General features: G+C 38.9%; 1 protein-coding gene across 3 annotated transcripts in view; it reads left to right on the top strand.

Annotated features, from left to right (window-relative positions):
- The window catches only part of MAPK10 (mitogen-activated protein kinase 10), a 115393-nt gene that overhangs the window by 39535 nt on the left and 53819 nt on the right, over window positions 1–22039 (top strand). The window lies entirely within an intron of this gene.

The following is a 22039-nucleotide window of genomic DNA, read 5'->3' as shown; positions in this document are numbered from 1 at the left end:
AATTGAATTCAGTGGCAACCAAAATTGACCTATCCTACATGAAATACCAGCCAGTAATTTCACTTTTGATATCGTAAATTTTAAATATTTAGCTGCTTTCTTATGCAAAATATCCTTTGGAAGGACAGAAGAGGAGGTAGAGAGCTTCAGGTTGTTTGTCTGTATTTTTTTCCCCTATGCTTTAAGCACAGGGTGAGCTAGTACTTTATTGTTCATAAGTGTCATACAGTCATACAGCAGCTTTTAGTTACATCACTGTCCATTTAAGTTGCTCATTAAAAAGCATAACACAGATTGCTTTGAGATTGTGAAAATAGCTAAGAAAATAGAAGTTTAAAATCATCACTGGAGAAGCTTTTTCTCAGACTCCACATTTTCTTAAGATGCTCTGGCTGTGCAATGTGGATTTTGCTTCAAATATGCAGCTGCTTTCCACATTGAATCCAACTTGAAGTGGGTGTCTTGTTTTGGGGAAGTCAAAGACAGCTGGACATGATGGTCATTTACATGTGCTTGTCTGCTGTGCTGCTGCACTCTTCTACACTTGTTTGAAACAGCTGCTCTCAGAAAATATTTTAAACTTCTTGCTCAATTCCATTTTGCATTCTTAACACTAGCTCCTTGGCATCTGAAAATACTTTACTTCCTTAATTGAAATGCGCATATATGTATATGTATATGTATGCTGACTCTGAGCTGTAATTACTAAAGATTCAATCTAGCTTAAAATTTGATATTTTGACACTGTAAATATGCAGTCTCGGTTGCAAACTAGAGTACAGTTTAAAGAAACAACCCGAAGCCTGGTGAAATTTGTAGAAAGGTATCTGTTGAATTTACTATCTCAAGTACTAGATAAAATTTGACATGCAGTCATTTTTTCTGAGATCGTAAATGTGTTGTAAAAAAGAAATCAAATGACATTATTGAACTAGAACAGCAAAAAAATAAAAGTTCTTAAGGTTGAAGCCTTTAGCATAATTCGTAGAAAGTGTCTCCTTTATGATATGATAAGGCATCTTCTGTTTTTTTTTTTTGTAAATAATAAGAGTGCCACGCTTAAGGTACAGCTGGTTTTCAGGGAGTGAGGGACAGCAGCCGCTATCTGTATTTAGACAGAAATGTTTGTGTTGTCTTGGCTTTCCTGCCAAATTATTCTTACTGAACGTGCATGTCTTTTGACAGGGCATGTGTAAGTCATCTCCAGGCTGAGTCTATAGACAATTTCTCACCTTGTATTCACTATCCTCCAGCTCTTTTCATATTTTTTTGGAAAGCTCAGTTTCACATTGACATATATTTCACTATTTCTTAAGCGTATACAGTTTATACTGTAGTCTCAACTAAAGGTAATTTTAAAGCCTGTTTATCTTGAGACCGCCAGTCAAGGCTAGTCTTGTAGTTTCGTTCCTTCCTTTTGTATAGGTTTAGTTGAAGTCTCTTCACTTTGTGAGGCTCAGTTATCTCAGTTTAGTGTGCGTCATTTGTATATATAGTTCCCTTAAAAGCAAAGATACATATTAAGGTACCAATCCAAACAGATTTTTTTTTGCACATACTTAGGTCATGCATACATTTTCCCTCCATGTGTAACACTTAACATTATACTGTTGCAGCATTACCACTCACTTCTGTTGGAGAGCTGTCATCTTTGCCAGCCAGACAAGATTCAAGTATGCAAGCAGTGATCTGTCATTTTATCCATTCTCGTCTTTGCAGTGTATGAGTCTTCCCCCGTCAAGCTCATTCCTGTTACTGCCCCTTCTGCAGCCTCCTTTTCAGGTGATGCTTGGCCTCCCCTAATGCTCAAGCCTCTTCACTGGGTTAGTAAGCCTGGGGTGGGCAAGCTGCTGTTGCTCTGGTCACTGTGTGACTAGAATTGCAAAAACATGGAGGCCTTAGTGGTAATTAACTATGGTGGTGCTGATTAGCAGTATTTGGGGACTGAGAAGAATTTTCACAGCTCTGGTTCAGAGTTTCTGTGGTTGCTTTTGCTTGTTTGGCATATTTTGGTTTTCTTTCCTTTTTTTTTTCTTTTTCATAGCACAATAACTTGTATTGTTGTGTTGTTGTGCTAAAAATGGGAATGTGATTTATTTCTGCAAGGCTTTCTAACAGCAACTTAACAGTTACTTGAATAGAGTAAAAGTTAGAATGTATTCTATGTGTGCTACTGAGAGCTGCCAGCAAAGCTACTCAAAGGCAGGTAACTGAACAGATAATCTAAAAGTAATCTTTTTTTTTTTTTTTTTCCCCCACATGCTGCAACTTTTCTTATTCCAGAGCAGGAATATTCTGAGAGGTAGGTGGTAGTACTCGGGCTGAAAGTCCAGTATTGCTCAAGTCTCCTAGTGAGCAGTTACTTATGTTCAAATAGTAAGAATACCAATTGAGAATATAAAAAGAGCATTAAGCAGTTTTGTTATTCAGAAGTTAGCTATCGAATACCATGAATTTGATGCTATGTTGTTGGCTCTTATGGTTGCATCTTTGATGAATTTTTGAGCTCTGAGGGTTCTTGGACAACAGGAGTCAGAATTGAGTAAGCATCTTCTCTTTCGCAGCTCTATCATGTATCGCTAGTGTTTATGTACAGTTTTGCATAGCATGAGAACCATCTGTTCTTGCTTTGTCAAAGAGATACTGCTTGTTCACAGGCTGGGAGCCATCATTCCACTCAGGCTTTTGTAATGCAGCTATACCAGGCAATCAAATGCAACAAATGATTTGGATTGTTGTCTTATATTAGGCAGTCTAAGGAGTTTTTGCCATGAGGAACTGACACCCGTTAGTGTCTGCCGTGATGAAGAGCTGACAGGACTCGCAATCTTACATTTTTAGGGCCTTTGAATTGGAGAGAAGGGAGGTTGTATCATGCCTATGTTTCCTCTCTAGACTCAGAAAATGGGATTTGTAGGCAACTTTGTAGCTTTTTACAGTGACACTGAAGAGGGAACATGCGCCATGCTCGTGAAGATGTAAATATTTGTGTTCACAAACAGGAAAAACAGCAATAACGAAGAAGTATTGGACAGAAAATCAACCTAGAAAAAGAAGGAACACACTGCTGATAATTGTAGTATATAAATTCATGGAGTGCATTTGACAAGTTTGATGGATTTGTGCAGGCTGTGGAAACTGTAAATGACAAAGGAACAAATATGGCTCAGAAAAAAAAATGCAGGAGAAGAAAACAGATTTCAGTGAGAAACTGGTACATTCTGGCGGTTCTCCAGAGGACTAGTGGGAAGATACTGGTAGCTGTAGTTCTTGCACTTCTTATTCAGGTTTTGTTTTGAGGAAACACAGTCATGTGCTCAAGCATAGGTAGGAAACTGGCTCAAATAAGGTCACTGCCTGTCATGTAACTGATAGCAAAGACACGGAACAAATCTCCTTAGATTAAGGATTCTCACGTAAGTCCCCCCCCATTACAAAGAAATATCAGGCTCTGCCATTTTGTTATGCTTTATAAAAGATAAGTTGATATTAGAACAACATCATCTTTGTACAAAAAGGAAAAAATAAGCACGCGTCCTTATTTTTTTCTTTTAAGTCTTACAGAGAACATGGTAGGATTTCTGCAATGAATATTCTGGCAAAAGTCTCTACTTAGTTGTAAATTATTACTTAATTTATATTTTTGCATGAAAGAAGTGCAAAAGCTCAAGATAAGAATCATTTCAGAGAAAAAAAAACAACGGTTTATAGGGCTGTGGCAAGGCACTCCAGCTTAACAAGAAATTGAAGTGATAGATATTGAAAGGTAAGAGTGTTCTTTTCACTATTCGTGTCCTTCAAATCAATCTAATCCGAACAATCTTATCCTTCAAATAATCATAGTAGATATAGGATATTTCACTGGTGCGTAGTCCATGCATTTTTGAAGCTCTTCTGTAATAAAATAACTCGTGACGTCAGTGTCCTGGTTTTGTGTTAGAGCATGAAATTTGATTAGGTAGAGAACACATCTGTTGGAGTTGAAAGATAAGCTGCTATAACACCCTGTTTCCCTAGATAGAGCTTTTAGCCAGCCGTTGGGCATTGTGGGACTTGGAGTACAGAGAGAACCACCACCAGAGAAGGGAATAAGAGAGCAGGTAAGTGGTGTCCAAACTATCTCAAGCTGCCTGAGGAGTGGTTTCCTACCCTGTTTCCACAAGTCAGAGCTCTCAGACAGCAATTACTTTTTTGTACAGCATTTTAAGTGGAAATATGCAATGGACAGTTTCTCATCTTTTCTTTGTGATGACACCTGAGGTTATGTAAGGATATATGTTCTGAGCTGAGACCACAGTCATGTTCTCACGTGAAGCTTACTGTGCCAAGGAAGTTATGTGACAGGTTACTTGCAACTAAAAAGCTGTTTACCACACAACTGTAGCAGCTTTTTTCCTGCTGTGATTTACTGTGTTGAAGTTTTGATCTTATAGGAAAATAATACCTTGTGCTTTTTGTAAGATTGCCCACCAAAATGGTATTGACATTCATTTGCTGGGCTTCATTTGCTGAAAATTAGTGTTGTTAAAACTGCAAGGAAGACGTGTTAGTCCTTTGTTTTCATCTTTGTGGTAAGAATCTATAATGTGTCTTGTACATTCCTTGCTTTTATTAAGAGCTGTCTATAATGCAGGTTCCCACCAAGGCTGTATAACGAGTACTACTGGTGGAGAAGATATTGCTGGTATCTTGTGGAGGAGTCTCTCATTAGCAAGGAGAGTAACAGTGATTAACCTTAGGAACAACAGTATAATATTTCTTCCCTCTTCAGTACTAGCATTAGTTACTTTAGTCAGTGGCTATATAGGTGAATGTCTTCTAGTATTATTACTATATTATTTCTCCTTGGACTCTTAATTTTCTCTTCAGGGGAAAGCTTTCAGTGCATGGTTACTGGACTTGGCAATTTTCAGGCTTGCTTGCCATCAGTAGGCTTTGAGCTGAACAAAGTTGCATCCTGAAAAGCTCCATTATGTGCAATGGAGAGAGAAAGATTTTTTTTTTTTTTAATGAGAAAAAAAAAAAGCTAGAGAGCCTTATAACTAAGGAGAGAATTATATATAGGTGACTTATGAAATACATATTCTGAAGTGGTAGGAGAGATACTACCAAACTGGACAGAGGCAGGTGGTCCATAACCATTTGTATGTGTCATTGTAAGGAGTCTGAATACAGTTGTTGGCCCAAAACAAAGGGCTTGTTACTGAAAGAGGGTGAATGCTGGTCCTCTGAAAGGAAAAGTTGTCCTTTTGCTACAGATTTTTGCATTCGTTGCAGTTTGGGGAGTTAAAGAAATTTTATAAGCTTTTGCTAGCCCTTGCAATTTCTGGTATTGCAATCACTTATCCTACCCATAGGACTATAGGCAGCTTGATCTGTTAAGCTGTTTTACTTTTTAAATCATGTCTGTTTTCCCAAAGAGTAAGCCTCCACTGTACCCTTTCTGTGGCTTCTTTCCTTCCCATTCAAGCAGAGATGCAGTACGAAACAATGTTCAGGCAGAGAGTGCTTTGGTACTCTTCATTCTCACGCTTGATGAGATGTATAAGCGATGACTTTGTCAAAGAGTGCATAGAAACCCAAGGTTTCTCTTGCTATCTTACACAGTTAAAATAGTCATCTTCTGTAAAACAGCTCTGTTCAAAATAGGCTGATTTAGTCAGTTCAATGGAAAATGGTGATCAAACAAAAAGTAGAGACACTCTCTCTTGCTCCAAGAGGTTATAAGCAGCTTAAACCTCAGTAAGCTTTCTCTTAGATAACTGCTGTTCAGTATTTGGCAGTGAGCTTGCATTTGCAGTAACTGGGATTCATTATAGATAACTTTGTGATGAGAGCTTATGTTGTTCTTCTAGCAAGAGAAAATGGCTTTAAGTTTAATGGGTTTAGTATGGATTCATACCTATAAGACAATGAGGAACATAAATTGTAATTAAAAGGCAAAGCTTAAAAAAAAAAAACCTTTCTAAAGTGTTAAAATTTTGCAGGTATCCACAGTTAAAATCTGTGCAGTTGGTCCCCTCTGGTTTATCTTCATTGGCATGATGAGAAACGGGTTGGCTCATAAAGAGATTTTTTCTCTTTTGGTCCTCCAGTTTGAAACATAACTGCTTTTCTTAGAGGCACTGGAATTTGCACTTGCAGAGGGACTGGCTAATCTGCACCAGAAAGGGCAAGTTGAAAAAACCCAGTCTGGAGTGAAAGCATCTACACAGTGTCAGTAAAAGGGCACCGTGTAAAGATGAATTTAGCCAGCCATATTAAGCTTAGGAAACTGTCTTTGTGAAGGGCAGTCTGCCTTGAGGTTGAGCCTTGGTTCCAATGAAGCACAAAGGTTAAAGCAAGCTTAGGCATTTTGTACTCATCCTGATCAGGAAGTTTCACCCTACTAACTACTTGATTGGGACAGTCTGTGGAAATAGATTCATCCAGAGAAGGTGCAGCTTGTGGTCAGTTCAGTTCTTGTAACTTGTAAAATTTCTTTTGAATTCTGTGGTCCAGGAAGGAGTCTGTTCAAGATGAGGGACTGTCTTGTGTTTATGGATAAGGGTTAATCAAAGAAACATACACTCAGGATAGCCTGTTATTTACAACGGATATTAATTACTTAGAGTCATGACTTGGAGTCCCAAAAAATTGTTGGGTCTTCTAAAACAGCGAATCTTTCTGTGTGAATTCCTACTTTTCATCTTTTGAACCTGTGTTGAGGTTGTACTCAGCCTCTTCTCTGCAACTGAGAGGTACAGCAACTTATTATTTTAAAAGAAATTTAAAATTTTTTAAGAAAGACATCCAATATCATTGGACTTGTGATACTGTAATAAGAGTTGTTAGCTCTAGCAATGATAAGTGATAGGAAAAATGAGCCAATTCTGGCCATGTTGGGCAGTGGTATGTATGCTCTGGCAAACATCACCAACCTGAGGTCAGAGGAGCTATTCTCTATGAAGCCTATGGCTTTATCCAGCCCGAGTAAACATTTTTTTATGTGTTACTTATAATGGTCAGAACAAAGACGTGTTTCATACCAGAGATGTTTTGTGTTTAAATTGTTCTTTGGCTCCAAATTTTACATTTACCCAGGAAAACCTTCTAAATTTTGTGGACTGTCATTGCTCACATGCTTTCTCCTCTTTCTCCCCTTTCTCTAAGAAATGGAGCCTTTTGGCAATTTGGTTCCCCTCCCATCAGCAGTGACAGCTGCTTTGGGCTCTGCTGACTCTGCATGTCATTGAGAAGCTGTGCTTCCGAAATTGCCTGCTCCGTTCCCAGGCATGCAAGTGCTCCTGCTGTGGAGCTGGTGTCACGTACATATTGTTTTATTTTTATCTTCATTGAAACACAGCCAGGCTGAAGCAGGCATCCACTGAACATGGAAACATCTTTCTATGACTGGCTTAACGCACTTCTCTGGCTGCAGATTGGAGGTCTCCGTCTGGCCTTGATGAGCATTTTCAGCATCCAGTTCATTATTGCCAATGCTGTGAATTTCGTTTGTATAGGACCTCTTTGCAAATAACATTAATAAAATACCTTCTGTGAGCAGTAGGATTGAGGTACCTTTTTAACCTCGTTCTTCAGGACTGGTGAGCTGCAGAATAGTGCGCACTGCCTGGCCTAGAAGTGGAGCTGATATCCTTCACTAACCATTCAATATTATGCCTAGGCCTGTGTATACAAAGCAAAAAAACCAAACAGTTCAGTGGTGTTCTACCTTAAAATTGCAGTGTGAAAGCAAATGCCGCTCTTCTGTAGTTTTGAAGCATTAATACCAAAGGGAATAGGTTTAAGTTGTGAACCTTATTGAAGATGCCAAAACAGTGTGTTCCAGTTCTGTGTAGAACGCAAAAATTAATTACGTAGGTGTCAAAAATGTTGAACGTACAAATATTCTGCCATTTTTCGTCAGCAATGAAGAGCCTCTTAAAGGCTACCAGCATCTGTTTGTCCCCGCTCCCCAAGATGGGGGTCTGAAGTGCACACTCAGCTGAGTCGCCTGTGAGTGCTTTTTAGCAGCAGTTAGGAGCAGTTAACAGGTAAATTTGCAAACCTGTTGTTTACTTTTCCATTCCCCCCTCCTCCCAAACACTGATTTAAAAGGTTTGTCCAAGACAGCAAGGCAAAAGACAAAAATGAAACTGAAAACTGAATATATTGAAAAACAGAGGATGTAAAGAGCAATTTTCATTTCATGGATCTAGTAGAAATCGTATTTGGCTATATTGTATTTGAAGAGCAAGCTAGAAAGCAGGCACTTTTTTCTCACTGGTAGGCTGCTAATAGTATTTAATTGATTGCTGCTTTTAACATTCTGCCTTGCAGTAATTGAACAGTACTTTCTTGGGGTGAGAAGGTTAAAGAAACCTTTTGGAGGAGAGGTGAATTATTTCTCCAAATACGGAGCTCTCCCCTCCAGCCATCTCCATACTGTTCCGAGAGAAAATCCAGGGTGCAGACTCCTTATTCCTGCATTGTGGATATTTGAAGAAAGCATGTTGCATATGTGCACTTGAGACTGTTTCACCATACCCAAAGGTCCACAGCTACACAAATGCTCTCTATGTGTAGGTCAACAGTGCTAACTGACTATTTTAATAAATTCAGTAGAGTATAGCAGTGGTTGAAAATGCTGGCCTTAAAATGCTCCAAAGGGTTCAAAAAAAAAAATCCAGCTAGTTGAATCTGAAGAATGGATCACTTGAGGTGACTTGCTCTTGTGATCTGTGCTCTTCACTGATCTTTGAATTGAAGCAGGTGAAAGTAATAGGGGAATCAGGACAGGAAAAGCAGCACTTTTAATGGCTTTTATAGTTTGTTTATAGGTGTATTTTGTAGTTAGCTCCCTAAGAGGGAGAAGTAGTTAGGACCAAAAGCCTTCACTTAGAAAAAGTGCTCGGGAGTCTTATGAAAAAAAAATGCATGTAATTTGATCAGTCCGTGAACCATTAAAAAACTCGGTGAGTGAAGATGCCAGTTTACATTACAGGTCTAATTCTGGGCAGTGTGTAGGCGAGGTGGGTAGCGCTCTATAGACTTCCCTTATTTTCCTGCACCGTGGAAGTTTGACCTATAGAGCTAATTATGGTATTGCCTCCCTTCTGTGGTCGTGTCAGTGCAGCTGTGGGTCCAATACAAGGTGTTACGCACATGGTAGCTTCTGTACACTAGGGCACACTGCACTGTGCCAGTGCTTTCTTTAAGTACATATTTATATCTTTATTGAATCAAGGTCTCAATGTCTTTGCAATGTTCTTCTGTGTAGTATGAATATATAGCCCCATAAATAGGACATAATAATAATGTAAATGATAATATAAAAGATGATTTGGCAGCATGCAGTAGAATGTGGAAGTTCTCAGCTCATCTGTGAGTGCCACTACATTAGTATGATAAGAATGATTAATCATGATGATGTGCTAACACACTAACAGGAGCTAAATATAGTTTGGACTGACATTGTGTTAAATTTGTTTGCTAAGCAATGCTGAGAACATCTGCAGAAAGTCACAAAGCATTTTTGTATCTTAAGGAGACAACTTAGTTTTTACAATTTAAACATTGAAATTTAAATGTATTCAATGGAGCTCATAATATAACATGACCTGGTTAGTTTAACTTCTTGATGATTACCGCTTCCAGAGCTTTATGGCAGCCTGCTAGGTGAATGCATGGGCAACATGCAGTAATCCTTTATGTTGGTGGAGTGGTAGTACTTACTGCCAGCCGTCTTTTCCCATACTGGCAGTGTTACAGCTGGGTTAGTGAATGCAAATAAAAAAAAAAATGGCACTTTTGAACACAGAGTCATAACAAGAACAGATAACCACCCCCATGTTGTCTGCATTGTGCTTCATTCTTTGCATTTACCCTCAGTCCTGGGGTCTAGCTGCTGTTAGGGAGGGCTTCTGGTCTTCATCATAGTGAATAATGATCCAGAACCCAGAGCGACGTAAAATCATGCAATTCTTAGAGGATACTTGGATTGCTTTATTTTTTTCTTATTATTTTCTGAGGTATGTAGCTGTACAGTAGATAGGTATATAGATACTTTGCAACAGTTTCAATGACACTTGCTGATTTGAATAGGGTGAACAGGGTTCTGAGGAATAAGAAATTGTTGGAAAAAAAATCAGACATGGGAAAACGGACCTGTGGGATGGAAGTTTGAGAAACGGAAATTATAAAATAGTTTGTATGGAAGAAAGAAATACAGAGACTGGAGAGCCAGGTATTTCTTTAGGTAACCAAAAATCTCCCCTGGAAACGAAAATTCTCTGGAATAATGTCTATTCCTGCATTCCACATAAATCATTTTTGAATATTATCTGCCATAAAACAAATGCTCGAATGGTGCTGAGAAGATATTAATGCTGTACCAGTCGTTCTGTCTGGCTTCTCTCCCAGGGCAGCCTGGCAACAATGGTGCAGAGGTTGTATCAGGAATCAATTCTGTTGGAAGTAGAATGGTTGTAATAATTTTTCTTTGTATTCAGATCCTTCTCTGGGTAGTTAGGAAAGTGTGGCAGCAACAGTGACACAGCTCCCAGTGATTCCCTGCAGTAAAACAGTTGATGGTTCCCCACAATGCAAGACAGACCCAAATGGATTAAGAGGCTGATGTTGATTAAGAGGTTGCCTAGATCAGTGCAAACCAAGTCGTGTACTCCCATTTGTTCTCTGTTTCAGGAATTGGCACATACGATCAGGTTTCTTTAAGATCGCCAGCAGCCAACCAAGAGGAACAGAAATGATTGAAACAGTAGAGTTGAATCATTTTGCATAGCTTTTTGGTAGGATAAGATGTGCTTAATACAAAGCAAATGTAGTCCTCATCTTTGTGACAGTAATCTATATTAACTAAAGATAGAGGGTTTAAATTCCCAAGCAAGTCACAAATTCTATATCTTATCTCCATGAAGGGACACTGCGATTCCTTCCTCACACATGCACCCTTGAATGTTCTTAAAACTGCCCCACTAAATGATAAATTGTTTATGTTTCACGTGGGAGGATAAGTAATGTGGTTCAGGATAGGAAGAGCTCAGATCTGGTTTGTTAGGGTGCTGCAATCACAGCATTCAGAAATGGGCACGTATTTCACTCATTTAGTCCACAGAGCTGCTTCCATTCAGAGTGTAATTGTTATAATTTTAAACATACAGAATTACAGAGTCAAAATGTAACACTGTTACCTGTGTAAAAATACAGGGAACAAACACATGTTACTTGCAGGTAAAATATTACTGTAAATTAGAAGGACTGAAAGATGTTGGGGAGGACTGAAATCACTCTCGATTTGGGGGTAGGCCTGAAATAGAATCAGTCTTGCACATCAAAATACATAGTCACCTATTCCAATGCTTCTCTTGTGCAATTGCAGAGACTTTATTTCATTTAAGTTATAAATCAGGGGATCCTGTCCATTACATGACCAAAGTAAAGGCAGCTGCCAAAAGATCAATACCAGTGCATCTTTACTGAAGTGGTATAGGTGAGAGGCAGAAGCTGGAGTAGCAGAAGGGAGAGAAACACATTTTTCCTGTGAACCCATTGCAGGCATTAAAGACATTTCTTTTGATTAAATATCAGTTTGGGAAATGGCTAAATTATTTTATTTGTGTTGTATTACTGCATGTTTATATACTTAGGGAAAAATAGTAAAGATCAGATGGCCTGTCACTGGTTTGAACGTGTTCTATGTGAATTATGGACAGAGTGTTTTATGACATGATACCTTGCCAGTGTCTGCTGTAATGAGTTTGTTGGACTTGGCAAACTTCCTAGAGAACAAGATGTTCTTAAACTTGCTTTGAAGGCAAGTAGTTCAGGAACACCCTGCTAATGGTTGGCTTTCTCTAGATTTGTAACTTTAGATTGATCATAGCTTCAGAAGTCATTTAAGTATCTGCTTGGAAGATGAACACACTAAGTTCATTCTAGTTGGAAGACAAGTTGCAACTTTGGTTCTGCATGGTAACCAGGTCAGCTGTCTTTGCAACCATGTCAGGATTTAATATGAAAGGCAACATGACAAGAGTTATGGATTTTTTTTCTTCAGCATCTATGCATATATATGTTTTTTTCTTAGGGGACAGTTGCAAGAAGGGTTTCCTTGAAAATCAGTCTTCATGAAATTGTTTTGTTTAGGAATTTGGCTCATGCAATTATTTAAATGAATATATGTAAAAAAAAACTCAAGTTATATCAGAAAGAATATATCAGTTGTGCTTTCAGTAACAGCATAAAACCAAGCACAGAGACCTCCATTTTGGGCTTTGTGTCATTAAATGACACAAAATGTCGTTAAATTTGTCAATGCGTTGGTAAAATGTCTGTAAAGGACAACTCTGCAGATTGTAAACCTATATTTGTAAAACAAGTACAGAGTGTAAATCTGTGTTTTAATGTCCTCATTGTGTTCAGCAGACTCGGCCTTTTTTGAGCCTCTTGATAAGATTTTTGATGACAGATTCCCTCCCTATAGGGTGTTCCTGAACCTGTTCCTTATTGATTTTGCAGAGAAAGTGGTAAAAGACTAGTAGCCTGGGAAATACATGAACTGTGCCCATAATTACACATGATTTATGTAGTTCAGGGTATGGGAAGTCTATTCTGGTTTGCAGTCCACAGGGAGCTGCAAACAGTATGAAGTAAATTCCCCTTCTAAATTTTCTCTTCTAAATGCAAGCATTTTCCTTGGTTGGGACAGCGTACCTTTTGGAGGTGAAACACTTTGGGGCTGTTCATATCCCGTTGCTGTAGCTCATGCTGCCTCATTGAAGTAGAGCCAAGGAATGTATTGGCTGTCGTAGAGCTGGGCAATTCCTCGCCAGCAATGCCAGGTCAGTTAGACTTAAATTGATCTGTCTTATACACAGCTTCTAGTAGAGCATGAACTGCTATGTAGGGATAGCCATGCCTGACTCATTAGGCATCTGCTCTTGTTTAGGAAATAAGTCTCGGCCTTGCGTATGCTGCAGGAAGTGGCACCTGCAGGGCGCTTGTTTCTGTGTAGCATTGAAAAGTAAAGAGCAGAGTTGTCTGTTTACTCCTATATTCTGGACACATGGCCCTTGTGCAGCTTCCCGTGAGCAAAATTTCGTACTATTTCCCACCCATCTGAAAATAGCAGCAGAGAAAGAGACGGAGTCTTAAAATATTCTGTAGCAAGTGCTGTTAAGACTGGAGGGGAAGGAAGATAATCGTCTGAGCTGGAGGTTTGCAAGGAGTCAGCATCTTATTTGCTGTCTCTTTTCCTGGTGGTTCTCTATAGGGAATCACATCAAAGCTGTTTGCTGGGAAAAGCTTATTTCCTGCGGGAATCTTCCCAATAGAGGTCACTGATAGCAGGAGCTTTTTAGTGACTCAATTCAGAGCAGGGATGATTTAATGCATGGATAGTGATGTGCTAAGTCTGCATTCATTTAAAAAGTTGAAGGAATAGTGTGAAGTGGTTTTGCTGATTTTTCTGGGCATTAGCCCGCTGGGATATTTAGTGATCTAACACATGTCAAAACTCTCTCTTTTTTGATCCTTTTTTTTTTTTTTTGGTTTTCAGAGCTCAAAACATACAGCTTTGGCCTGTTATTAGGGAAAAAATAATGAGATTTGTCTGACTGCTCATATCACTTTTACCTAGAGAGCTTCTATGCAAGCTTCATAAGAACTAGGCAATTCTGAGGCTGCTTCCACCTTTAAAAGATTAGTAGCAACCGCCTCAAGGTGCCATAATTGCAGCCAGTAGTGTGTGCAGGCAGCCAGGGAGGCCAAGGAAAAGAACATGGTGCAGGCACATGAGGCACCTCACAGACTGACAGAAGGGTGGTTGATTCTGAGTTGTAAGATGATGAAGAACAGGTAAACTAAAGTCATTTTTTTTTTCTGACAGAAAATGATGAATTTTCATCAAAACTCATAAAGCCTAGGAAACTTTCAGTTGACAGGTGCCCAAGCCTTTTTTTCTACCCTTTTATTCCAAAACAAGTATTTTTTTTGTTGTTCGTTTTTAATCCTGTAATAGTGTTTTGATTAGTGCAAAACCCATCATTAACTACAGATAGTTTGAAGCAAGGAAATACCCATTTATGGTGTCTTTGTGCCTTACCTAGTGCTGTGGGTGTCTTGGTTTCTTCAGCCTTTCCACACTAGCATGACCCATTCTGAACAGCAGCAGAGTAGGTAGCAGACAAACTGCTCTTTTCTGACATATATCATATTTGTTTTAACTATTGATCATAAAAAAGAAGGGCTGCCTCTTTGTTTTGACTTTAAAAATTATCTCATATATTTAGAATTTTAATCAGTACATTCCAGAATGTATTAAACTATATGATGTGTCTTTTTGAACAAAATGGAACCCCGGTATTTAAGTTAGCAGCAATTTGCAATAAACATCTCTGAGATGAGTAGTTCCAGTGTCGTTTTTATGGGAGTGTTAAGATATACAAATGTTGAAGTTTAGGAGGAAGAAAAGCTTTTTGGAAGAGATGGAATCCAGATTTGAGGATTTTTGAGAAATAAGCTGGTTTGTTCTATAGCTGCAGAATTTGCAGTATAATCTACAGATTTGTACCCCATAACTAAGCCTTTTATGTTTTGTTAAGTAATAACATTTTTAGCTGTTGCAGCTATTGTATTAATAAGGGGAGGAAAAAAGACAAGGATAAATTAGCAGGAGTTGAGCACCATGGCTTTGCAGATACCCTGAAGCAACTGCCTGTGCTTTGAGCAGAAGGGTTTGACAAGACCTCTCCTGAGGCGCCTTCCACTGTGAATGATTCTGTGACTCTGTTCACTGAAAAATGTGAGAGGTGGGAGTTGGCCTGTTCAATTCAATGACCAGTTAACTTGTTCTTTGAAGGTACAGTGATAAATGCTGACATTTCAGCTAAGCAAATTATCTCATTATCTTAAACTACATTGCCAATCTCCAGCAGGCAATCCTGGACATAGGAAAGATGAACACAGGTAGAGTCTGAAATGATTTATTACCAAACAAGGGCAAGTATGGCTAAATCTTTTTCTACTTTGTTCCTTTTCTATTTCTCTTTGAAAAGATGCTGTCACAGTAATTGCAATTTGAACCGCCCTAGTGCTGCAGAATCAAGGTGCTCTGAAACAGATTTTATATCTAGATCCCTGCTAAGTGTCCTGGCCTTTCAATACATTTCTCCCTAAGGCACAATTTCTGCTCTTGGCTCACCTCAGATAAGATACTCATTTCTTAGTGTGCACCCTTCGTTGATGGGATGATTGCATTGCATGTAACTTGCAGGACAGAATAGCATATTAATGCTGAGATCCAGTGTGCAGATCAGAGTATTAGAAATTTTCTCTAGGATGTTAAAATTAAGCGTGGGTAACTTACTAAAATACGACAAAATATTGCATGTTTCTGTTTTCTTATGTCGGTTATTCAGGATTTGGCCTGGGTGTTTATTGTTTCCTAGTTAAGGAGCAAGAATTGAGAGCAGATGCGTGTATCTTGTTACATTAAATAGTTTCATTTAGCTCCAACATTCTGTCTATGCTGTCTAGACATTAGCTCTAGATTTGAATGAGCCAGTTGGCTCTATAACTTGGGAAAATATATTACAATTTTTCTTCCTCTTCTTTTTTTGGAAGCCAGCTGGAATAACAAAAGTCTCTTTAGCCTCTAGATAATAAAGGATTTGGTTTAAAATACAGATCACCCAGATCTGAAACCGTGCAGAATTCAGGTGTCTTTAGAAAGTGTTTGATTATAATACAGGGTGGTATGCAAATAGATCACAATGGAAAAATGAGTTTTGTGAAGTTTCTTAAACAACAGGTTTTTTTTATGCACTAAGATAAAATGTTTTTGAGCTGCTAAATGATTACATTCCATTGACTTAATCTATTCATTAACCACTATAATAACTGCAGTGAGCATGCAAATATGTCTTGTTAGCATCCTGCATGAAGCAAGCATGGAAAAACATCCTGTTAGCATCCTGCGCGAGGTGGAGGAGAACAAAACAAGGGCATGCTATTTCAGGTGTGTATACATGTGGTGTATCAGAGCAGGACTGCACTTCTGAACGCAATGTCCTGATGGTGCTCACTGAATCTCTTCGCTTGTTACTGGGTGTTGAAGAGTGTGAGTTTGATCCTTCTCATACGAAACAAAGCCACGTGTGCTCCAGGAATGCCCTTAATACACACTAATCACTAATGTGTCTTTAGTTCAGGGCAGAAGGCTACAGATAAATCTGTAACCAACCCTCTGAAACACAGGTAGTGGAATGGCAGGTCTTCAGCCTGCACGAGCCCATTGCACTGCCCTGTTTGCTGGTACAAACTTGGCCCCCTTTTCAGGACAGGAAATGTACGTCAGGGCTTTGTCAGGCTTGGGTAACTCAGAAAAGCTCTTTCTCATTCCTGAATCAGATGCCAGATGGCAAGTGCATTTCCTTTAGGCCATGTGTGTGTTAAACATGGGTGAGATGCTCAAGATGTATTTTTTTTTATTCATGTTGCATAAAGTAGCAGCAATTAATGACTTGTGTCTCTCTAATGTGTGGAATGCATGCCACTTCCACTAGTTGTGCAGTGCCAAGGTTGTGTGTGTTGGAGACAAATTTAACTGAATTTAAATTAGGTTTGGAGGTTGTACTATGACTTGGGAGTGTATTAAAAACAGTTTTGAAGTGATTCATTAGAAACCTTGAGGCATCTTTACCACTTACATTTATCTATGGAACAGTTTTATATTGATCTTTTTTGGAAGGAAATAGAGTAAAACAGGTTTCTGAGATAGCAGAATTTTTCAGTGCAATGAGGCAGTTACCTCAGATTTATTTCTCTGTTTCAGGCAAGAACAGCCTGAACCCAAATGCCTGAATGAAAAAAATGCAGCAAAAAGTCTTGCAGTTAACCTTATGGTGATGGTTATTTGCCTGTTTCAGGCAAATAGTAAGCAGTTCACTGTGCTCCACTCTTGCTAATTAGTTAATTATATTTCTGTGCGTGTTTGATGATAATAGCCATGATATTCCATACAGATTGTGGGATGTTGATCCTGTGTTAATTCAGAGCCCCTGCCGTCATTGCATCTAATACCCCCAAGAAGTGGCTAGATTTTGTTTTCCCTTTGAATTTACGTAACAGAATGAAGACCCTTGAATACAAATAGATGGTGTAAGAGACTGTGGTAAGAGTATCATAAATTTTAACTAATCAACCTGCTCCAACAGCCTCAAAACAGGTCGTTTCCCTGATGGTACCTGTTGCTAAAATAGCAAAGTGTATAGCTGGTCAGTGTGACTTTGAATGTGAGCTGTAGATACATGACATTTTTGACTGTTTTAACTTGGGTATTTACAGCAGGTATTGGCAAGCGTAGAAATTTGATGTGGCATGGTGGACTTGAGAACACATAGGAAATGGTAGCAAAGCCAGATTTTAGAGCTCAACCTTTCCTATCTTCTGTCTGTAAGCTGTGATCATTAAGAAAAACTGCCCATCAGTTTTTATGTAGTCTGTCTTTGCAGTTTCCATATTCCTTTGATTAATATTTTCTCTAGAAGCCCTTTCAGTGCTATTCCTATGTTTTCTGTACCTTTGGCTTTCTGTTGCAGCAGTTCCCTTTGGGAATTACTTGCATGATTCTGATAAATTTTTAAACACTATCACTTCTTACCTCAGTGTAAGATAAGCTGTTACTGCTGGGATTTAACCTCAATAATTACCCTATTCACATCATTGCTTTCTCCAGTTATTCCAAACATAATTAAAGTGATAGCATAGACACAACAGAACAACAGTCCTTCTCAGTAGAATGCTCTGTTGATTAATTTAAACCTAATGAGTAAACGGTCCTGTGAAAGTGGGCACAGTGACACTCAGAAGGTCAGCATATAAAGAAGGCAAAGCCCATATATGAGATAGGATGGGGCAGGGAATGTAAAATGACCATGATCTCCCTAGCTCGCTGTGTCACCCTGTGTGACCTTGGTCAGGTGCTCATTATTTGAGACATGCAGCGATACAGAGAGGTGATACCAAAAGATGTGGCGTCCTGGCAATATTCCATAGCTTTTTAATTATTCTCCCTGTTGTTTATACAGAGTTGAGTAATCAAATTTCAGCAAAGGAAAAAGATACTTAACAGCAGTGAGATCCCAGGAGCATTCAGAGCCCTCAGAGTACTGATAAGCTGTGATGAGAGCATCTATTTTTAAAGAAAGAGGAAAGGAGTTTCACAACTGTAAACACGTGAAATGATTCAAACACATTCTCAAAACAGGAAGCATTAAAAATTCATAGATGCTAATCTTTTAACATTAGTGTTTTTCAAAAAAGGATTTTATGTGACAGCTGAATTGATAAATAACCTCATCTCACTGAAGCAGGACAGGATGTTTTTGTGTACTCTTTAAAATAGCTTTAAATGGTTGTGTAATTTCAGTATTTTTTTCATGCCCTGAATCTTTAAAAACTCTGCTCGTGAATGAAATATAATGAGGCAATAAGTAATATTTTAATTAACCTCTTGTAGCATGAGTATAAAACTACTTGCCTGTGAAGATATGTGACACGCTGTATCCGTTGTGCACACATGATGTAAAATATATGGAAATGCTGGATTTGGCTCTTGGTATGAGTGTGTGTGTGTGTGTATATATGTATAGTTCCCCTTTATTACTGAGATGATTGTGCCTGATGGCACTGGGAATGGGCTGTTGGGGGCCTTGCTCCATAATTCTGTTTGAATGTGATGGTTTGTAGCCATGTCGTTGCAGGATTTCATCTAGCAATATTTTACGTACAGATAGCTCTGCATATGATACCTTCAGCTACCGTTTGCTTTTGGTTTACATCTGAACATGGAGTTGTGAGAAAAAAAAATGCAGTGGTATTTTTGAAATGGATTTGTTGATAATTCATTTTACCCTAGGACATGTAAGCGCCTCTTGGAGTACAGCAGCAGGAGTGAGTGAAGCGCTGAGAAGGATCTAGGACAAGGCTAGAACTAGGGCTTGCTTTAGTTAAGCAAGAGTGCTGGTTTGAGCACATGCCAACATGCTGTATTGGTTTCTCCATCACCTATATATCCCTTGTTGTCTGTACTTGATGTAGCTCATTTTGCTTTGGGGTGAGGTGGAAAGCCCTGCCTGGCAAGGCTGCGATAAGGAAAGCAGTCTCGCAGTAGGACGGTTGGCTCCTTAGTCTCTCTGATCTAAAAAAGTACATGGGACTTTCCTGAGGCTCTGTATTTGTCTTCCTGCTTGTCATAAAAAGTTTTAAATACACTTTGACGTGCTGAGCAAGATTCTTGGTGCATGACGTGTTTGGAGGTTAAGTTGTGCAGGATGAGAAAGAACTTGTGAAGAGATTCTCTGCAAAGAAAGTGACTGGTACTTTCTTCAGGCAAGGGCCTTTTGTGCAGCCTCTATCTAGGCTAGAGAGGCGGCTTACAGGAAGCGTGATGCATGCAAGTGCTGAGGCTCTCCTAGGACCACTACGGCAGAAGGTCAGGCCTCAGGCTCAAAGTCTGTATCTGCTGGGCCTGAAGCAAACCTTGGCCCTCCATTCATGACCCAAAACCCAGTTATATACAGTACAGTGACATCAGAACAAAAAATGAAGCCTTCGTAGATGCTTGAGTGCCCAGAGGCTCACTGTGTACTGCCAAATACAGCTACGAGGGTGAGAAAGGAAGGGCAGGAAGACTTAGTGCAGGAAGCTGCATGTGCGACCTGCCATTCCAATTGCCTTTCTAGTCCACTTTTGTCTACTCCCACCACCCTGGTTCCTCTCAGCATCAATAATTATTCTAATAGTATTGATTTAATTCTTTGAGCCTTCAGTGAGATGTGTGAGTAGGAGAGGATAAGCATTATGGTAAGGAAAAAAAAAGAAAGAAAGAAAGAAAAAAAAAACAGCCTTGAGAAAAGGCAGTTTTGGCAGATGATAAATCTGAGCGGGCTAGGGGGACCTCATATCTAAACTTAGAGCATGTTCTTTCACCTGTGTTCTCCAGACCTGCTGGTAGGGGAAGAGAAGCCAGGAGAAGAGTGTGGCCAAGCAGTCGGCTGGATAGAGGACAGATCTTTATTCAAATAGAACCTCTTTTTTGATTTTAAGAGAAAGGGTGTCTTTTATTAAATTTCAACTGATGTCACACACAGAGATGTACACTACAAATAATGTGAACTCAAATTTCTTTTGCCTCATATTTATAGTCCGATGGACCTCTTGGCTACAGAAGAGTATCCTCATTCCTTGTGTACATCTGGGAGTTCTTAGCTCTCCAGTGCTTCAGTTGATGTCAGGGACCAAGGAATATGAGTATCAATCTAGGCCATTAAAACATACTATATTTGTGTTATTTTATAATTGCACACAAAGACAACATAATAAATTGAAAAATATATTTCAGTTCATAAAATCCATCAGTTCATTGCTTTGCTTAGGGTGACTGTTAACAGTTACTGTCACCCCTGCAGGTATCTCTGAAGCTGTATATTAGCAGTACTGTATACTTAATATGAAGTGCCTTCTTGATAGATACTTGCGGGAAATTGAGTGAGGAGCCAAATTTCCCAACTTTTCTTCCTGTCCTTTCTTCACTTGCCATTATTTGACTCAATGCGGTATGTTAGGATTGATGCCATTTAAACCACTGATTCTTATGTCAATATAATGCATCCAGTCTGTGGGATTTTACAGTGTATACTTCAGCAGTGTAAGAGCATAATTACCTGCTGGTTTTTCAGAAACGCCTGTGAATTTGACCAGTATTAAAAGCTTTATCTTCTTTTTTCTTCCTTCTCCTTGCTTTAATGCAAACCGTTGTAGCATTTGAGACTCCAGTGATGACTCACTGAACAGTGAGGCAGCAATCTTGGAGGACGTAACCTGATGCAGCCAAAGGTCATGCACTTGCTTTCGTAACAGGATCGTTCATTCGTTAAAAAATAAGCACGTGTGGGGAGCACACTATACATTCGAATTTGCAGGTATTGCTGAATTCTTGCTTATAGTTTCTTAAGTCTAAATTCGGGCAGGTTGGAGTTACTCCTAAGAAAGGTTTTTATTTAAGGGCATTTAGGCCTAAAGTTTAAGAGTTTCCACTGCATACAAGCCAGTACTCAGGGCTGAAAGGAGTCAAGTGAGGTTCTACAGACGCGGCTGTACATTAATGAAGTGATGGTTACATTTCTTAGCTATTTTACCTTTTGCAATTAGCTTATATCTACAAGAAAAAAAAAAACAGTCAAATCAACATTATCTCATTTGAAAGGTGACCCTTTTCGAATTGTACTTCTACAAATTCGCCTTTGCTGACATAGGGTCATGCAGAAAAATGAATGCAAGTTCCAGTGTCATGTAGCATAGGTGTATCAAGTTTTTGTCCTTGATGTCCCATGTTAGAATGGAAAAGTATGAAAGGGCCGAGTAGTCAGAGCTGAGTGTGGTATTATGATTTTTTTCTTTTTTTTTTTTAATTTAAATTAATTAATTTATTTTACTTATTTTATTTTATTTAAATTAATTATTTTTTTTTAATTTAAAAAAAAGAAAAAGTTAAAGCAGCTGTAAGGAGGTCTCCAGGAAGGTCTATCCATTCCGGTATCATCCTGTCTTGGACAGTGGTTGCTTGCCTGTAAAAGGATACGAAATTTGGGTAAAGCATGAACTACAGACTGCGGTTAAGGATCTTCTCGTGTCTGAGGGAGTATTTCTGAGGTTAGGTTAACAGCCTTGGGTGGATTTTTTCCTTGTATATATTTGCCTAATTATATTAGAATCCAAATCAACTTCTGACATTCACAGCAACTTGAAGCAAAGTTTCAGTCTGACAAAATAGGGAATGAAGAATCCTCCCCTCTGCTTATCCTGATCTGCTGCTTTATAACTTCGTTTGCTGCCATCTCCTTGTTTTAAGGAATAGAGAAACAGTGTTTCTCTTTTCGCTTTCACTGTGTCATTCATAATTGTATGGATTCTAACTTGTACGTTACCAGTTCTTTTCTGGGCTGAAAAATCTCAGCTTGTACAGTTGTTTCATGCC

This window comes from Tinamus guttatus, unplaced genomic scaffold (assembly GCF_059628265.1).
Source record: "Tinamus guttatus ecotype Peru unplaced genomic scaffold, ASM5962826v1 Tinamus_guttatus_pri_ptg000423l, whole genome shotgun sequence".
Lineage (NCBI taxonomy): Eukaryota > Metazoa > Chordata > Aves > Tinamiformes > Tinamidae > Tinamus > Tinamus guttatus.
This window is presented reverse-complemented; position numbering and strand designations above follow the sequence as displayed.